An 18916-nucleotide genomic window follows, 5' to 3' on the forward strand; every position below is an offset into this window, starting at 1 on the left:
GAGAAAACAATTCTTTAAAAATCAGACTTGAACAAATGGAAATGAATGACTCGAGGAGACACCAAGAATCAGTTAAGTAACACCAAAGAAATGAAAAAAGTTTTTTTTAATTGTTAAATACCTACTTGGGAAAACAACAGACCTGGAAAATAGATCTAGGAGAGATAATCTAAGGATTATTGGACTCCCTGAAAATCATGATGAAAAAAAGAGCCTAGACACTATTTTTCAGGAAATTATCAAAGAGAAATGCCCAGATGTTATAGAAACAGAAGGCAAAATAGACATTGAAAGAATTCATCGATCACCTACTGAAAGAGATCTCAAAATCACAACTCAAGAAATATTGTGGCTAAATTCCATAACTATCAGACCAAGGAAAAAAATACTACAAGCAGCCAGAAAAAAACAATTCAAATCTCAAAGGAGCCACAATAAGGATCACTCAGGATCTAGCAACATCCACATTAAAGGATTGAAGGGCCTGGAATCCGATATTCTGAAAGGCAAAAATGGTATGCAGCCAAGAATAAGTTACCCAGCTAAACTGAGCATTTTCTTCTAGGGAAGAAGATGGACATTCAATGAAACAGGTGAATTCCATTTATTCCTGCTGAAAAAACCCAAGCTAAACAAAAAGTTTGCTCTCCAAATATAGGACTCAAGAGAAACATAAAAAGGTAAAAAGAACTCTTGAGAACTGTATTTCTATTATGGGTATACACAAAGAGTATATTTATAATTAAGGGGAAAGGAAATTGTACTAGAAAAAGGGAAAAGTAGAGTTGTTAAAAGAGGGAAAGTACATCTCATGAAAAGGCAAAGGAAACCTATTATATCTGAGGGAATGAAGGGAAGGGGATGAACATAATGTGAATCTTACTCTCACCAGATTTGGCTCAAAGAGAAAATATTAGACATATTTGATTTACATAGAAACTTTTCTCACCTCATTGAAAAATGGGAAGGGAAAAGCAAAAAGGGAAGGGTTAGGGTAAATAAAAGGGAATGCAGAAATAGTAAGAAAAAGGTTTAAGAAAAGGGGAGAGACCTCAAGGGGGAGGAAGGGATTCTAAAGAGGGAGGGCTGTGTGAGGCAAGTGGTGCTCATAAGTCTAATACTGGGGAGGGGGATAAGGGAAAAGGAAAGAAAAAGCATAATTTGGGGATAATAAAATGGCAGGAAATACAGAATTAGTAGTTTTAACCATAAATGTGAATGGGGTAAACTCCCCTATAAAGTAGAGACAGAAAACAGACTGGATTAAAAGCCAGAATCCTACAATATGTTGTTTACAAGAAACACACTTGAAGCAGGGTGATACCTACGGAATAAAGGTAAAAGGCTGAAGCAGAATCTACTATGCTTCAGGTGAAGTAAAAAAAGCAGGGGTAACCATCCTTATCCCAGATCAAGCAAAATCAAAAATTGATCTAATTAAAAGAGATAAGGAAGGGCACTATATCTTGCTAAAGGGTAGCATAGATAATGAAGCAATATCAGTATTAAACATATATGCACCAAGCGGCATAACATCTAAATTCCTAAAGGAGAAGTTAAGAGAGCTGCAAGAAGAAATAGACAGCAAAACTATAATAGTGGGAGATCTCCTTGCTCTCTCAGAACTAGATAAATCAGACCACAAAATAAATAAGAAAGAAGTTAAAGAGGTAAATAGAACACTAGAAAATTTAGATATGATAGATTTTTGGAGAAAACTGAATGGAACCTATACAAAAATTGACCATACACTAGGACATAAAAACCTCAAATTCAAATGCAAAAAAGTAGAAATAGTAAATGCATCCTTCTCAGATCACAATGCAATAAAAACTACATTCGATAAAAAGCCAGGGATAAATAGAACAAAAAATAATTGGAAACTAAATAATCTCATCCTAAAGAATGATCAGGTGAAACAGCAAATCATAGACAAAACTAATAATTTCACCCAAGAAAATGACAATAATGAGACATCATACCAAAATGTCTGGAATGCAGCCAAGGTGGTAATAGGGGAAATTTTTATATCTCTAGAGGCTTACTTGCATAAAATAGAGAAAGGGAAGATCAATGAATTGGGCTTGCAACTAAAGAAGCTAGAAAAAGAGCAAATTAAAAATCCCCAATCAAATACTAAATTTGAAATTATAAAAATAAAAGGGGAAATCAATAAAATTGAAAGTAAAAAAAAAACTATTGAATTAATAAATGAAACAAAGAGTTGGTTTTATGAAAAATCCAACAAAATAGATAAACTTATGGTAAATTTGATTAGAAAAAGGAAAGAGGAAAATCAGATTGTTAGTTTTAAGAATGAAAAGGGAGAAATTTCCACTAATGAAGAGGAAATTAGAGCAATAATTAGGAGTTACTTTGCCCAACTTTGTGCCAATAAATTTCATAATTTAAATGAAATGGATGAATACTTTCAAAAATATAGGTTGCCCAGATTAACAAAGGAAGAAGTAAATTGGTTAAATAATCCTGTTTTAGAAAAAGAAATAGAACAAGCTATTAATCAATTCCCTAAAAAATATCCCCAGGACCAGATGGATTTACATGCCAATTTTACCAAACATTTAAAGAACAGTTAAGTCCAATGTTATATAAATTATTTGAAAAAATAAGAAATGATGGAGTCTTACCAAATTCCTTTTATGACACAGACATGGTACTGATACCTAAACAAGGTAGGAGAAAAACAGAGAAAGAAAATTATAGACCAATCTCCCTAATGAACATCGATGCAAAAATCTTAAATAAAATCTTAGCAAAAAGATTACAGAAAATCATGTCCAGGATAATACACCATGACCAAGTAGGAATGCAGGGCTGATTCAATATTAGAAAAAATTATTAGATAATTGACTATATCAATAACCAAATCAGCAAAAACCATATGATCATCTCAATCGATGCAGAAAAAGCATTTGATAAAACCCAACATCCATTCCTATTAGAAAACACTAGGGAGTATAGAAATAAGTGGACTTTTTCTTAAAATAGTCAGTAACATCTATTTAAAACCACCAGTAAGCATCATATGTAATGGTGAAATACTAGAACCATTCCCAATAAAATCAGGAATGAAACAAGGTTGCCCCCTTTCACCATTGCTATTCAATATTGTATTAGAAACTATAGCTTTGGCAATAAGAGATGAAAAAGAAATTAAAGGAATTAGAGTAGATAATGAGGAAACCAAATTATTACTCTTTGCAGATGATATGATGGTATACTTAGAGAACCCTAGAGATTCTGCTAAAAAGCTATTAGACATTGACCCATATTTAACACTGTACACCAAGAGAAGATCAAAATGGGTTCATGATCTAGGCATAAAATGAGATTATAAATAAATTAGAAGAACATAGGATTGTTTACCTCTCAGACCTGAGGAGGAGGAAGGAATTTGTGACCAAAGAATAACTAGAGGTCATTACTAATCACAAAATAGAAAATTTCTATTACATTAAGTTAAAAAGCTTTTGTACAAATAAATCTAATGCGGAACAGGATTAGAAGGGAAGCAATAAAATGGGAAAACATTTTTATAGCTAAAGATTCTGATAAAGGCCTCATCTCCAAAATATATAGAGAATTGAATCTAATTTATAAGAAATCAAGCCATTCTCCAATTGATAAATGGTCAAAGGATATGAACAGACAATTTTCAGATGATGAAATTGAAACTATTTCTAGTCATATGAAAAGGTGTTCCAAATCATTGTTGATCAGAGAAATGCAAATTAAGGCAACTCTGAGATACCACTACACACCTGTCAGATAGGCTAAGATGACAGAAAAAGATAATGATGAATGTTGGAGGGAATGCGGGATAACTGGGACACTGATGCATTGTTGGTGAAGTTGTGAATGGATTCAAAAATTCTAGAGAGCAATTTGGAACTATACTCATAAAATTATGAAACTGTGCATCCTCTTTGATCCAGCAGTGTTACTACTGGGCTTATACCCCAAAGAGACACTAAAGAAGGGAAAGGGACCCGTATGTGCAAAACTGTTTTTGGCAGCCCTTTTTATAGTGGTTAGAAACTGGAAATTGAAGGTTTGCCCACCAATTGGAGAATGGCTGAATAAATTGTGGTATATGAATGTTATGGAGTATTATTTTTCTATAAGAAATGACCATCAGGATAAATACAGAGAGGCTTGGAGAGACATACATGAACTGATGCTAAGTGAAATGAGCAGAATCAGGAGATCATTATACACTTCAACAACAATACTACACGATGATCAATTCTGATGGACATGGCTCTTTTCAACAATGAGAAGATCCAAATCAGTTCCAATTGATCTCTATTGAATCAAACCAGCTACACCCAGAGAAAGACATTGGGAAATTAGTATGGACCACAACATAAAATTTCTACTCTTTCTGTTATTGTTTGCTTGCATTTTTGTTTTTCTTTTCTTGGGTTATTTTTATCTTCTTTCTAAATCCGAATTTTCTTGTGCAACAAGATAATTGTATGTGTGTGTGTGTGTGTGTGTGTGTGTATATATATATATATATACATATATATACACATACACATATAGTATTTAACATATACTTTAATGTATTTAACATATGTGAGATTACCTGCCATCTAGAGTAGGGAGTGCAGGAAAGGAGGGAAAAATTTGAAATAGAAGTTTCTGCAAGGGTCAATGTTGAAAAATTATCCATGCTATGTTATATATATATAAAGCTGTAATAAAAAGAATAAAAATTAAAAAATAAAGTTTACAAAGCAGCTTGTTGTCTCACTGAATCCTCTCTTCTCAATTATCCTGTAAGGAAAGTAGTCAGTCAACAAATACTTATCAAGCATCTACTATGTACCAGGAATTATGCTAAGCAGTGGAGATAAAAAAACAGGCAAAAAATATATTCGCTAATCTCAAGTTGCTCATAGATTAATGAGGGAGACAACATACAAACAATTAGGTACAAATAAGATATATACAAGATAAATCAAAATTTGTCTCAGAGAGAAGGCACTTCAGATGGAAGACTAGGAAAGGTTTCTTGTAGAAGGTGAGTCTTTAAACTTGATGGAAGTTAGGGAAGTTGGAAATGAGGAGGGAGAGAATTATGGGCAAGAGAGATAGGCAGTGAATATGATCAGTCAGGAAATTTATATGTTGTAACAAGAACAAACAGTCAGCAGGTCAATAGATCTCTGAGTAGTTGGAGGGAAATAAAGTATAAGAAGACTGAGAAAGGCTGGGTTATGTAGGGCTTTAAAATCCAGAGGGTTTTATATTTGATCTTGGAGATAATAGGAAATCTCTGAAGTTAGATGGATGGAAATGGAGAAAAGGAGGAGAGTGACATGTTTAGACCTGTTCTTTAGGAAGTCCAGGTTCTGTCATCATTTGACTCTTGAATGGAGGACTTGTGGCAAGTAGAGTGACCAACAAACAAATCAAGTGGGCATTGAGTCAGGAACACTACAGTTCAAATCTGACCTCATTTATTAGCCGTGGGATCCTGTCATTTAACTTTTGCTTAATTCTTTGGAGAAGAAAATGGCAAACCAATTTAGTATTTTTGCCAAGAAAATCCCATGAGCTATATTGGCAGACTATGACTCCATGAAGTTATGAAGAATTGGACATGATTGAATGAGGGGATAAAGACCTGTTCCAGGATGGTATCAGTCTCAGAGGAGAAAAGGGGACAGAAGACAGAAATTACAAGATTTGACAACTGATTGACTATAAGAGTGAGGGGAGTATGACGTTAGGTAAATCTGTTACTCCTGTTTGCTTTGGCTTTTCATCTATAAAATGAGCTGGAAAAGGTAACTGTAAACTACTCTAGTTCTTTTGTCAAGAAAACCTCAAATAGAATCATGAAGAGTTGGGCATGATGTCAAGAAAACCCCAAATAGAATCATGAAGAGTTGGGCATGATTGAAACGACTGAACCACAACAGCAGCAATGGCCTCTCTCCAGGACACATCATATCCTAGTGTCTCTCGAAGAAAGCTACTGTACTAGTCCAGGATAAAGAGTCTGAACTAGAGTGATCTGTGTCTGAGTAGAGAAAAGGGTTATGAAAGTAATTAAGAAACTGGGACACTGCATTGTTTGTGGAGTTGTGATTTGATCCTGCCATTCTGGAGAGCAATTTGGAGTTATGCCAAAAGAACTATAAAACTGAGTATACTCTTTGATCCAGCAATACCACTGGTAGATGTATATACTAAAGATATAAAAAGGGGGAAGTAAGATCTATTTGTACAAACATATTTATAGCAGCTCTTATTGTGGTGGCTAAGAAATCAAGAGGATGCCCATCAATTGGGGAATACCTTCTGTCACTGGTTAGCTGTTTGTCCTTAAATGATTTACTGAACACCTCTTAAATCCAGTTTGCTCATTTATGAGACAGGGTGATAATTAATATTTATCATAAGACTGTTGCAAAATGAATCAAATGATAGAATCTTCCTAAAATGTGAAATGCTACAATGTAATACCACAATAGGAAATATCCATATAGCTGTATCCTCTTGAGTAGAATGCATTTCAAATCTTTCTTTTCAGCATAAGGACTATCTCTTTTTTGAAGGGTCTTTCAATGAATCTCTCTCTTGTCTCTGATTGTGTCTCTTTCTCTGTCTCTTTTCTTTCTTTCTGTATTTTCTCTCTCTTTTTTCTCTTACTCTCTGGCTATGTGTGCATGTGTGTATATGTGTGTGTGCATCTTTTTTTCTCTTTCTGTCCCTGTCTTTCTTTTTTTCTTTGTCTTTCTGTCTCTATGTCTCTCTCTCCCTGTATTTCTCGCTCTCTGACTCCCTCCTTTCCTTCTTCCCTGTTGTTTCTTTCCCTCCCCTCTTTTCCCCCACTCCTCACTCCCTCTCCTGTCTCTGTTTCCCTCTCTTCCCTCTGAATCTCTCAATATTTTGTATTGTAGTTCATTATACACAAGGAAGAGGCAACATGTTTTAGTGGAGTGAATGCTGGATTTTTGGAGTCAGAAGATCCAAGTTTAAATTCTGATACTTCCATGTACTACCTTTGTGACTTTGACCAAGTCACAAGCTTCTCTGAGCCTCAATTTTCTCTTCTCTAAAATGAGAGAATTGGGATAGATTATGTCAAAAACACTTTTTCATTTTACATTTATGATTCTATGACCTCTAAAGTCCTTTTCAGGTTTAAATTTATCTTATTTCTCCTACCAGATTGTAACTCTTTGAGGTGATGGTCTGTTACCTTTGTATCTCCAGGAGTTTCCTATACAAGTGAAATTACTGGTCTAGACCCTATCCTTAGCACTTAGTAGAATGCCTTTTATATAATTTACAGAAAAAAGCAATAACAAAGATACTTTAAAATGTGGTATGCTACATATCTATTCCAGTAGATAGATGGATAGACAGACAAATGGATGATGAACAGATGGATAGACTGATGGATGAATAGATAAATGAATGGATAAAAAATACATTACAAACTCTGAAAAAAGCTGCTTTTTTAAAAAAAAGTTTCTGTCTTTCAAAAAGAACAAAGTTTCAAAAAGCACAATGGATAATTATTGATGCTATGGATTCTACGGGCTTATCAAGCCAGAAACTCATCAGTACAGTGGTTGGCAGAATACTGTGTTACTGACAATAGCATCTTGAAGGCAACTCATAATTCTGAAAATTACTTTGTCATGGGATAATAAAAACCAAAAGAAACTATTTTTATTATGTTGATATTGATAATGTTGATTTATTAAATTTTAGTTTATATTTTTGTTGAAGAAGACAATAAACCATAAAAAGAAGAGGAGAAAATGAGATTCTTATAAAAGGTTTTTCAAAGCTGGAGTCCATTATTTAATTTGTGGGGATTTTTAATATACTCATTTGCAAAGATTTGGATTAAGCAGAGAATATAGGATTGAGTTTGAAGTATTGCTTTTAGGCAGGATAGGTGCGGTTTCACAGAAGAAAAAGCCTTTATTCTCACTCAATAATTCTCCCTCTGTAACTAAATTATTACTTCCTAGAGTTACAAGCTTTTAAAAATTGTAAATGCCTTTAAAAGGTTTGCATGAAACTTCTTTTAGTCATTCACACCTTAGTTTAAATTAATTCAATGACATATTTTTCTCCCAATATAAGAGTGATATCTCCTACCCTAAGGGAATGTAAATTTTAATGGAATAAAGTGGAAGTAAAGCAAGAAGGAAATTTTTGGAACAGGGGACAGAGTTCAGAGATAGAAGTTTAGAGCAGGACTCCAAAATGGGGGTCCCTTACCATCCAGAGAGATTCTAGGATACACAAGTGTATCACGAATATCCTAAAACTCCACGTCTAGTAAAATGTAAGTTTCTTAAGGGTAGGGACAAAATGTTTTATCTTTATATCTGTGTGGGATTAATCTTCACATACAAAGAGAAAGCATTTATTCAGTCCTGGCAGGGAGAGGCTCAAACACACCTGGGAGATGTAGAAGCTCTTAGTTCCCAACATGTGCTTGGCCTGGCAAACTGGAAATAGTAAAGCTGGTTAAATAGCAGAAGACCCAAGTTTTTTCACCGGATGGACTAAAAAGAAAATAACCATTATTTTATTTTTATTTTTATAGCTTTTTATTTACAAGATATATGCTGTTATGCCACAGTTCTCAGTTTCCATAATTATCCTGACCTATGCCCGACTCAATTTCCCTGCTTCTCTGTCCTGCAAAACCTCCCCTCCCTCTTTTTCCTGTTGTGCCACGGTTCCTTTTTAATGTCCTAACCTAGTTTCCCTATTGTCCTATTTAGTTACTCTACTTTCCCTCTTAATGTTTGATGAGATAAAGGTTTTATATCTTTAGGCTATAATCATTCCTTCTTAATGTTTGACAGGATAAAAGTCTATCCATTTTAGACATCATTAGAATATTAGTAACCTCTCCAGTATCTTCCTCCATTGTGTCATGCTAGATGCCTCCCCCATTAGGTTATCCCCATCCAGGTACCTTTCCCATTATTTCATTGTTCTTGTTATCCTATAAAAATCTTGCTGTCCCAATATTCAAGGCTGCATTCTTTGAGATGATAGTCTCATTCAGTCCTGGGACCAAATATGGATCCATTTGGTCCCAGTATATCTCTCCATTTAATAAACTATTAAATTGTTCTCATCTCTGTTTTGTGCAGTTTCTCCGGCATTACATTTTGGAGCTCCCCAGTGAGATATCAGAAACTGAGAACGGGACTAGGGGTTAGAGACATTTCAAGTCTCCACTTTGGGCCTGGAATCAGTTGGGAATCTGTGTTTTCTTTTTCTTGGCAAAGGTTAGTCTTCTATATTCCTTCAAAGGCTCAGGAAAAGAGCAGTTCACCAGCTGGGGTCACATCCACAGTGAATACTTTTCCATTCAGAGAGTAAGTCCAATCTGATCTCTTAGCACCTAGATTCTCAGAATAATAGAATGCTGACAGAATTACAGGCATTGAATTCTGAGAAGGTTATTATTCAGGACATTGGCTAATACCCTCTGGTTTTGTGTCTCCTAGATCTGTTTTTGTCTGTCTATTTCTCTGTCTGTGTTTTGGCTTTGGTTTTGATTAGTGTCGAACTGGACACAGTTGTCACTACTTGGGTGTCTTTTTAAGACACAATTTGGTTTTGATTAGTGTTGAACTGGACGCAGTTGACACTACCTGAGTGTCTCTTAAGACACATCTGGTTCTGTGTACCAGTTGGCACAACTCTGGGCATTCCAGATTATAAATCTGGGTGTTTTTTTTTTTTTTTTAAGACACCATCTGGCAAAAACAAAAAACAAAAAACAAAAAACAAACGGCAGGCTCCGTTTGGATTATGGGAGGGGAGAGCAGACTGGAGCTGACTTTTTGACTGCTGGACATTCTAGGTGTGCTCTGTGTTCTGTGTGATTTTTTTGTCTGTGTGCTCCTGGTCTGTGTTAAATGTTTGCCTGCTGGACAGTCTAGGTGTGTTCTATGTTCTGTGTAATTTGTTTGTCTGTTTTGTTAATTTAAGAACTCTGTTAAGTTTAAGAACAATGATCAAATTTAGGAAATAATTTTACTATTGCCTTTGCATGCCAGATTTGTTCTGAGTGTTCTTTTAGGCAGTTTTAAAATGTGAGAAATAATTTTACTGTTGCCTATGCAGGCTAGATTTAACTAACTTTAAGTATGAGATCTTAAAAAGAACAATAGCTTGTTAAAGAAGCTCTGTTAACTTACCTGAAAGGGGTCATGTGCCTCTAATTAAGTAAAAGTATGTAGCAAAAAGGATCTGACTTTTCTGAAGGCTTCAATTCTCGCCAAGCTCGAACTTGGGAGAAGTTCATTGGGAATAATGGCCACATGGGGCCAGAGGGAGAGAAAGAAACTATACTGTTTCATTATTTGAAATATGATAGGAAAAGCAGTTTTGTATTATTGGGAATTTAAAGCTGTATTTAGTTTGGTTCAGAGTTTGTTATCTATAACATTATATGCTATGCTTTAAATCCAGCTCTGCTGGACATGTGTGTCTTATGGAATCTTCTCCCTCTTCTCCCCACTGATTTCTGCTACTTTAAAGGTTGGGTGGGGAGTGATCTTTTGTCTTCAAAGGTAAAGATTTAAACTCGGCCCTCCACTGCTGTTACTTCAGCTATTAAAGCATCTAGTTAGCCTGGAGTGAAGTTTAGTTCGACTTCCCTCCCCTCCCTGTCTCTTTGGAGGTGGAGTGGGGGAAAGGGCGGCCACATGGAATCCTCTCCTCCCCCCTCCCTCTAAACTGTTCCAGACATCTTTTATCAATTTATAGCTACCTGGTTCTTGGCTAAAAGCAGCAAATTGATTTTTATAAATATAAGGTTATGGTAAAAATATCTATTTAGGATTTGTTATTGGAGGTAAAATTTCTTGGGTTTGTAGTTAATATGCCATTGCATTTTTCTTCCCTCCTGTAACTGATTTCTATAATCAGAGCAATGGTCAATAAGAAATTGTTAATGCAATTCAATTATGTCATACCTTGCTGTTTCCAATCTGGTTATCTGTAATCATTATATCCTAAATACTTGAGCAAATAAGTATTTAGTCTGGTCATCTATCAGTTACTAGATATTCTGTCTGGATATTCAAGTTTTTTTTCTTTTTTTTTTTTAGGGTTTATAACTAATGAGAAGCCACATCTTGTAGCAGTCCTTGTGGACTAGTCTTTCTATCTCAGACTGTTCTAATTTTTCTTTGTTAGATTTGGTTTTGTTTCTAGATTTGGTCAAATTACAGATATATTGACTTGCTTCTGGGATCAAGCCTTGATTGTCAGCACTCCACACCACACCCATCCCCCTCCTTGGACTGAGCGTCCATCTTCAGCAGGAAGCAGCTTTTGAGAAAGCCATCACCTCTTCTCCTGATGTAATTTGAACTGATATGGGGGTGTGGGAAAGTGATTGAATTGCTAGAATTTTAACTGTATTACTGTGTGTTTAAGACTTGGGATGAAAATTGTTAAACTTGTGTAACTATTGTTGTTATGTTTGAAGGATTTTTAGTCTGTTATGTATATTCATATGTATGTCATTTATATGTGGGATGTTATTTGATAATTCCTTTCCATGAGAAAAAAAAAGGGGGGAGGAAGAAATAGGAAATTGGGGAAACTGGTGTATTTTCTTAGGCACTTCTGCCCTACCCTCTATCTTACTAGTTCAGATTTAATTGGACGTCCTTTAAACAGTCCTTTTCATTTTTCACTCCTTGCTTAAATTTACTGGACTATGATTTGCTGGTTATGTTTGAAATCCCTTATTCTGCTGGAGTTGCCTTAGCAGACTCAGTTTTTGGGATTATTCTTTAGAAACAACCAGTAATCATCAGACACTTGTCCTGGGACTGGCAGTCTCTCTGATCTGTTTCTTCACTCCTGTTACTCCAGTTCCTTAATTAATATTAAGGACTCTAATATCAGAGTCCTAATATCAGGACTCTAATAGTTTGGGGTTGCTTGCCTTGGTCTAACTGCATAATTTGCTCAGAAATCTGTTTCCTACTAGCAGCTTCTGTTCTATAGAGAGGGGACAGGTGGAACTACTCCAGGCTCCACTTTTTCCTCCCTTTAGAGTCCCTGACAGACTTGGGATGCTCCTTTAGGATGGTCAGCAGGACTGTCTTGAGCACTGCTATTTCTTGCATAAGCAGAAACTGAGTTAAATGCACAAATGACCACAGACCTAATTCACAAGGAACTGTCCATCTCAAACTGGATTCTTTGGCTGAGATGTTCCCCAACTGCAGAAAACCTGAACAGGAGAGCCTGTGTGTCTCCCTAAATGAGGAATGCTATTTGATTCTAATAATTCTGGGGTTATCAGGGAGAGACTGGTCTTTACCATAAGCTCTTGCATTTTTCTAGTTTTAGTTTGGCTTATTTGCTTTACATAGGGTTGATCAAAATTATGATGCTAAGACCTTCTAGAGGAACGAAATTCAATGACTTGAATATTCAGAAGAGAGAGAGTGTGGAATGTTATGCCACAGTTCTCAGTTTCCATAATTATCCTGACCTAGATGTGACTCAGTTTCCCTGCTTCTCTGTCCTGCAAAACCTCCCCTCCCTCTTTAAATGAATACTTAATAAGGATAAAAGATCTTACGTTTTAGAATATCAGAATGCCTCTCCTCATCCCAAGCTATTGATTGGTATGTCAGATACCTTCTTATCAAGATGCCTCTCTCCATGTCCGGGGTGCCTTCCCCTGATTATGTCATCCCCTCTCATGAGGCTCACCCCACCTTGTCAGTCTTGTTCCTGCTCTCAGCACCCTGACTCCACCCCTGCCTCAGTCTATCCTCTGCCTCTGAGCCACGTGTATCTATGTCATTGAAAACTCTGATTGTTTGCTAGATTCTTTGAGATGATAGTCTCATTCAGCCCTGGGACCAAACATGGACCCATTGATCCCAGTATATCTCTTCATTTAATTAATTATTAAATCTCTCTAATCTGTGTCTTGCTCAGTTTCTCCAGCTTACAATGCATGGGTAATTTTTTTCAGCATTGACAATTGCTAAACCTTTTGTTCCAATTTTTCCCCTTATTCCCCTTACCCCTTCCCCCAGATGGCAGGTAGACCAATACATGTTAAATACATTAAAGTATATGTTAAATACAATATATGTATACATATCCATAGTTATTTTGCTGCACAAGAAGAATCAGACTTTGAAATAATATACCTCTTAATCTGTGAAGGAAATCAAAAAATGCAAGCAGACAAAATTGGATTGGAAATGCTATGTACTGGTTCACACTCATTTCTCCGAGTTTTTTCGCTGGGAATAGCTGGTTCTATTCATTATTGAACAAAAAGAACTGATTTGGTTCACCTGATTGTTGAAGAGAGTCACATCCATCAGAATTGATCATCATATAGTATTGTTGTGGAAGAATATAATGATCCCCTGGTCCTGCTCATTTCACTCAACATCAGTTCATGTTAGTCTCTCCAGGCCTTTCTGAAATCCTCCTTCTGGTCATTTCTTACAGAACAATAATATTCCATAACATTCATAAACCACAATTTATTCAGCCATTCTCCAATTGATGGGCATCAACTAAGTTTCCAGTTTTTGACCACTACAAAGAGTGCTGCCACAAACATTTTTGCACATACAGGTCCCTTTCCCTTCTTTAAGATCTCTTTGGGATATAAGCCCAGTAGTAACACTGCTGGATCAAGAGGATGCACAGTTTGATAATTTTTTGAGCATTGTTCCAAATCGCTCTCTAGAATGGCTGGATGTATTCACAATTTCACCAACAATGCATCGGTGTCCCAATTTTCCCACATCCCCCTGCATTATTTTTCTGTCATTCTAGCCAATCTGACAGGTGTGTAGTGGTATCTCAGAGTTGTCTTAATTTGCATTTCTCTGATTAATAATGACTTGGAGCATCTTTTCATATGCCTAGAAAGGATTTCAATTTCTTCATCTGAAAATTATTCATATCCTTTGACCATTTATCAACTGGAAAATGACTTGATTTTGTATAAATTAGATTCAATTCTCTATATATTTTGGAAATGAGGTCTTTATCAGAATCTTTAACTGTAAAAATGTTTTCCCAGTTTATTGTTTCCCTTCTAATGTTGTCTGCATAAGTTTTATTTGTACAAAAGCTTTTAAATTTGATGTAATCAAAATTTTCTATTTTGTGATCAATAATGATCTCTACTTCTTCTTTGGTCACAAATTCCTTCCTCCTCCACAGGTCTGAGAGGTAAATTATCCTATGTTTTTCTAATTTATTTATAATCTCATTATTTATGCCTAAATCATGAATCTTGACCTTATCTTGGTATACGGTGTTAAATGTGGGTCAATGCCTAGTTTCTGCCATACTAATTTCCAATTTTCCCATCATTTTTTGTCAAACAGTGAATTCTTATCCCAAAAGCTGGGGTCTTTGGGTTTGTCAAACATTAGATTATTAAGGTTATAAACTATTTTTCCTTTGAACCTAATCTATTTCACTGATAAACTAATTTATTTCTTAGCCAATACCAAATAGTTTTAGTGACCGCTGCTTTATAATATAGGTTTAGATCTGGTACAGCTAGGCCACCTTTATTTGATTTTTTTTCATTAGTTCCCTTGAAAGTCTTGACTTTTTGTTCTTCCAGATGAATTTTGTTGTTATTTTTTCCTAGGTCATTAAAATATTTTGGGGGAAGTCTGATTGGTATAGTTTAAATAGTATTGTCATCTTTATTATATTTGCTCATTCTATCCAAGAGTACTTAATATGTTTCCAATTGGTCAGATCTGACTTAATTTGTGTGGAAAGTTTTTTTGTAGTTTTGCTCATATAGTTCCTGACTTCTCCTTGGCAGATAGATTCTCAAATATTTTATACCATCGGCAGTTACTTTAAATGGAATTTCTCTTTGTAACTCTAACTGTTGGATTTTGTTAGTGATATATAAGAATGCTGATGATTTATGTGGGTTTATTTTGTATCTGCAACTTTGCTAAAGGTGGGAATTATTTTTAATAGCTTTTTAATAGAATCTCTGGGGTTCTCTAAACATACCATCATAACATCTTCAAAGAGCGATAAGTAGGTTTTCTCATTACCTACTCTAATTCCTTTAATCCCTTTCTTAACTCTTATTGCCAAAGCTATTATTTCTAATACAATATTGAATAGCAATGGTGATGGTGGGCAACCTTGTTTCACTCCTTATCTTACTGGGAATAGTTCCAGTTTATCCCCATTACAGATGATGCTTACTGATGGTTTTAAATAGATGTTTCTGATTATTTTAAGAAAAAGTCCATTTATTCCTATATTTTCAAGTATCTTTTAATAGGAATGGATGTTGAATTTTATCAAATGCTTTTTCTGCATCGATTGAGATGATCAAATGATTTTTGTTAATTTGGTTATTGATATGGTCAATTATGCTAATAGTTTTTCTAATATTGAACCAGCCCTGCATTTCTGGTATAAATCCTAGTGGGCATGGTTTATTATCCTAGGGATGATTTTCTGTAATCTTTTTGCTAACGTTTTATTTAATATTTTAGCATCAATATTCATTGAGGAGATTGGTCTATAATTTTCTTTCTCTGTTTTCAATCTGCCTGGTTTGGATATCAGTGCTATGTCTGTGTCATAAAAGGAATTTGGTAGGAATCCTTCATTCCCTATTTTTTCAAATACTTTATATAACATTGGAGTTAATTATTCTTTAAATGTTTGATAGAATTCACATGTAAACCCATCTGGTCCTGGAGATTTTTTCTTAGGGAGTTGATTAATAGCTTGTTCTATTTCTTTTTCTAAAATAGAACTATATAAGCAATTTACTTCCTCCTCTGTTAATCTGGGAAGCCTATATTTTTTAATGCAGTCATCCATTTCACTTAGATTGTTGAATTTATTGGCATAAAGTTGAGCAAAGTAACTCCTCATTATTTCTCTAATTTCCTCTTCATTAATGGAAAGTTTTCCCTTTTCATTCTTAAGACTAACAATCTGATTTTCTGCTTTCCTTTTTCTATCAAATTTACCATTGGTTTATCTATTTTGTTGGATTTTTCATAAAACCAACTCTTCGTTTCATTTATTAATTCAATAGTTTTTTTTTTTTTTACTTTCAATTTTATTGATTTCCCCTTTTATTTTTATAATTTCAAATTTAGTATTTGATTGGGGATTTTTAATTTGCTCTTTTTCTAGCTTCTTTAGTTGCAAGCCCAATTAATTGATCTTCCCTTTTTCTATTTTATGCAAGTAAGCCTCTAGGGATATAAAAATTTCCCCTATTACCACCTTGGCTGCATTCCAGACATTTTGGTATGATGTCTCATTATTGTCATTTTCTTGGGTGAAATTATTAATTGTGTCTATGATTTGCTGTTTCACCTGATCATTCTTTAGGATGAGATTATTTAGTTTCCAATTACTTTTTGTTCTATTTATCCCTGGCTTTTTATCAAATGTAGTTTTTATTGCATCGTGATCTGAGAAGGATGCATTTACTGTTTCTACTTTTTTGCATTTGAATTTGAGGTCTTTATGTACTAATATATGGTCAATTTTTGTATAGGTTCCATGACCTTCTGAGAAGAAAGTATACTCCTTTCTGTCTCCATTCAGTTTTTTCCAAAGATCTATCATACTTAACTTTTCTAATATTCTATTTACCTCTTTAATTTCTTTCTTATTTGTTTTGTGGTTTGATTTGTCTAATTCTGAGAGTGTAAAGTTGAGATCTCCCACTATTATAGTTTTGCTGTCTATTTCTTCTTGCAACTCTCTTCTTTAGGAATTTAGATACTATACCACTTGATGCATATATGTTTAGTATTGATATTGCTTCATTATCTATGCTACCTTTTAGCAAGATATAATTTCCATCCTTATCTTTTTTAATTAGATCAATTTTTGCTTTTGCTTGATCTGAGATAACGATGGCTACCCCTGCTTTTTTGACTTCACTTGAAGCATAATAGATTCTGCTCCAGCCTTTTACCTTTACTCTGTATGTATCACCCTGCTTTAAATATCTTTCCTGTAAACAACATATTGTAGGGTTCTGTTTTTTGATCCAGTCTTCTATCCACTTCCACTTTATGGGAGAGTTCATCCCATTCACATTTATGGTTAAAATTACTATTTCTGTATTTCCTTCCATCTTATTATCCCCAGATTATGCTTTTCTTTTTCCTACCCTCCTCACCCCTCTCCCCAGTATTAAATTTATGAGCACCACTTGGCTCACGCAGCTCTCTCTTTACAATCCTTCCTCTCCCCTTTGAATCCTTTCCCCTTTCCTATACCTTTCCCTTATTACTCTTTTCCTTTCCCACTTTTTAATGAGGTGAGAGAAGTTTCTCTGTAAACCAAATATGTCAATTATTTTCTTTTTAATCCAAATCTGATAAAAGTAAGATTCACACAATGTTCCCCCCACCCCCAAATTTCCTCAGATATGATAGGTTTCTTTTGCCTCTTTGTGAGATGTAGTTTCCCTCTTTTTATTTCCTCTTTTCTCTTTTTTCTGATACTATCCCCTTTCCATTTCTACTTCCCCCCTTTTTAGGTTATATCAGTAAAATCAAATTATACATGCACTCTTTATGTCTGTGCATAACAGAAATACAGTTCTCCAGAGTTCTTTTTACCTTTTTCTGCTTTTCTTGAGTTCTATGGTTGGAGGTCAAATTTTTTGTTCAGTTCTGGTTTTTTCATTAGAAACAAGTAGAATGCACCTGTTTTATTAAATGTCCATCTTCTTCCCTGGAAGAAAATGCTCAGCTTAGTGTGTAGTTTATTCTTGGCTAAATTCCAAGTTTTTTTTTTTTGCCTTTTGGAATATCAGATTCCAGGTCCTTCCATCCTTTAATGTAGAAACATTTAATGTAGATCCTGAGTGATCCTTATTGTGGTTCCTCGGTATTTAAATAGTTTTTTTTTTTTTTCCTGGCTGCTTGTAATATTTTTTCCTTAGTCTGGTAGTTCTGAAATTTAACCACAATATTCCTTGGAGTTTTTATTTTAGGATCTTTTTCAGAAGATCTTTAATGAATTCTTTCAAAGCTTATTTTACCTTTTGATTCTATTACCTCTGATCAGTTCTCTTTGATGATTACCTGTAAAATAGTGGCTCTTTTTTTCATCAAATTTTCAGGAAGTCAATAATCCTCAGATCATCTCTCCTAGATCTATTTTCCAGGTCTGTTGTTTTTCCAAGTAGATATTTAACAATTTTTTCTAACTTTTCATTTTTTTGGTTTTGCTTGACTGATTCTTGGTGTCTCAATGAATCGTTCATGTCTATTTGTTCAGTTTTGATTTTTAATGAGTTATTTCTTCATTAGCTTTTTTATTTCTTTTTGTACATGTCCACTTGAGTTTTTAAGTGAGTTGTTTTGCTGTAGGGAATTTTTTTCCATTTCACTAATTTTTTTTTTAACTGAGTTATTTTCTTTTTCCAGTTCACAAATTCTACTTTCCTGAGAGTTCTTTACCTTTTCCAATTCACATTTCAGGAAGTTGTTTTCTTTTTCCACTTTATCAAATTTTTCTTTAAATGAGTTATAAGGCTTTTCTGTACTCTCTTGCATAGCTTCTCTTTTCTTTCCCCATTTTTCTTGTAGCTGTTTTAAAAGATTTTTTTATAATTTCTTCTAGAAGAGCCTTGTATGATGGGGACCAGGTTACATCCCTCTTTGGGGTTTTAGTCTGGAGACTGTTTGCTAATACTCGCCTCTGGGTTGAAAACCTGCTCTCTTTCTGTATAGAAGCTATCCATTGTTAGTGTCTGCTTGGCTTTTTTTTTAAACTCATTTTTTAAAAGCCCTTAGGGTCTGCCTTCAGGGCAAGGAGATTACCAGTTTCTTCTGCAGATCAGGGATAGATATATGAA

The 18916-nt window shown here is 34.7% G+C and overlaps 1 protein-coding gene across 6 annotated transcripts in view; it reads right to left on the reverse strand.

The window, feature by feature from the left end:
* APBA1 (amyloid beta precursor protein binding family A member 1) overlaps nt 1-18916 on the reverse strand; it is a 246286-nt gene that overhangs the window by 134108 nt on the left and 93262 nt on the right. Inside the window, exon 1 of one of the 6 annotated variants that reach the window (XM_051961909.1) lies at nt 2649-2686. The exons of the other annotated variants lie outside the window; for them this stretch is intronic. The gene's annotated coding sequence lies outside the window, so the exon portion shown is untranslated. Of the gene's footprint in view, nt 1-2648; nt 2687-18916 lie in introns of those variants that run through there. 6 annotated transcript variants of the gene reach the window in all.

Source organism: Antechinus flavipes, chromosome 1, assembly GCF_016432865.1.
Source record: "Antechinus flavipes isolate AdamAnt ecotype Samford, QLD, Australia chromosome 1, AdamAnt_v2, whole genome shotgun sequence".
NCBI lineage: Eukaryota > Metazoa > Chordata > Mammalia > Dasyuromorphia > Dasyuridae > Antechinus > Antechinus flavipes.